Source organism: Xenopus tropicalis, chromosome 7, assembly GCF_000004195.4.
Source record: "Xenopus tropicalis strain Nigerian chromosome 7, UCB_Xtro_10.0, whole genome shotgun sequence".
NCBI lineage: Eukaryota > Metazoa > Chordata > Amphibia > Anura > Pipidae > Xenopus > Xenopus tropicalis.
Window position 1 is genome coordinate 76,780,925 of NC_030683.2, and position 1,773 is coordinate 76,782,697.

Here is a 1,773-nt window from a genome sequence, read left to right on the forward strand (position 1 = left end):
GACGGGAGCCGCCGGCCTCCCGGGCCCGCGGGCGGCCACTCTGCTGGCCCTGGGCCTGGGAGGGCGCCCCCGCCCGGCTCGCGGCGCCCCCGGTGGAGAGAGAGAGGGAACTACCTTCGAGTTTTCGGGCATTTCTCCGGCCGGTTGTTTGCCCCCCTCCGTCCGTTCTTTGCACCCTGGAGGTGTGGGGAGCGCGGCCGCGCCCCTCCGGAGCGCCCCCGGTGGTAGAATTTTATATTACTTTTTTTTTTTTTTAACTTTCCCCTTGTCTTTTCTCTTTTGCCCCCTGTTTTTCGACACCCGGGACTTACCGGCTTCCCTTTGGCCTCCCCGTCCTTGGGCACCTGTCCGGCTGGGTAAAATGCCTTAACCTTCATGCCCCTGCCCCTCCAGAGCCTACCTGCAGCGCAGTGCGGTAGTTGCATGTAGCTGACATACATCAAGCCCCAGGCGGGCGAACCATGAAGGCGAGCAGCGGACAGCCAGGCCCCAGGAATCAGGCCCCGTGAAGCGGCCATCAGGCCCACGCCCGGATTGACGGGAGCCGCCGACCTCCCGGGCCCCCGGGCGGCCACCCCCGCACGGCCCCGGGCCTGGGAGGGAGCCCCCGCCCGCCGCGGCGGCGCCCCCCGGTGGCCAGAGAGGGAATTACAGCTCGATTCATTTATTTATTTATTTATTTCCTCGGTTACGTGCCCGCCGTTTCCCCGCCGTGCCCCCTTTCGCGGCGCCGTCGCCTGGGCGTCCGGTTTTTAGCCCGTGGAGGCAAACGGCGCCCCTCCGGAGCGCCCCCCGGTGGAGGAAAAAAAATTTTTTTTCCCACATCGGACGCCCGGGATTGACGGGAGCCGCCGACCTCCCGGGCCCCCGGGCGGCCACCCGCACGGCCCCGGGCCTGGGAGGGAGCCCCCGCCCGCCGCGCGGCGCCCCCCGGTGGCCAGAGAGGGGAATTACAACTCGATTCATTTACTTCCTCGGTTACGTGCCCGCCGTTTCCCCGCCGTGCCCCCTTTCGCGGCGCCGTCGCCTGGGCGTCCGGTTCTTAGCCGGCGGAGGCCAACGGCGCCCCTCCGGAGCGCCCCCCGGTGGAGGAAAAAATTTTTTTCGGCACATTGGACGCCTGGGATTGACGGGAGCCGCCGGCCTCCCGGGCCCGCGGGCGGCCACTCTGCTGGGCCCTGGGCCTGGGAGGGCGCCCCCGCCCGGCTCGCGGCCGCCCCCCGGTGGAGAGAGAGGGAACTACCTTCGAGTTTTTCGGGCATTTCTCCGTGCCCGGTTGTTTGCCCCCCTCCGTCCCGTTCTTTGCACCCTGGAGAGTGTGGGGAGCCGGACCGGCGCGCCCTCCGGAGCGCCCAGGTAGGTAGCAATTTTATATTACTTTTTTTTTTTTTCTCAACTTTCCCTTGTCTTTTTCTCTTTTGCCCCCTGTTTTTCGAACACCCGGGACTTACCGGCTTCCCTTTGGCCTCCCACGTCCTTGGGCACCTGTCCGGCTGGGTAAAATGCCTTAACCTTCATGCCCCTGCCCTCCAGAGCCTACCTGCAGCGCAGTGCGGCTGTTGCATGTAGCTGGACCATCAAGCCCCAGGCGCGCGAACCATGAAGCAGCGGACAGCCAGGCCCCAGGAATCAGGCCCCGTGAAGCGGCCATCAGGCCCCGGAGGAAGACCATTGAGCCTTGAGGACAACCGTTGAGCCCCGGGAGGAGACCCTTAAGCCCTGGGAAAGCGACCATTAAGCCCCGGGAAGCGACCGTTAAGCCCCGCGGAGGAC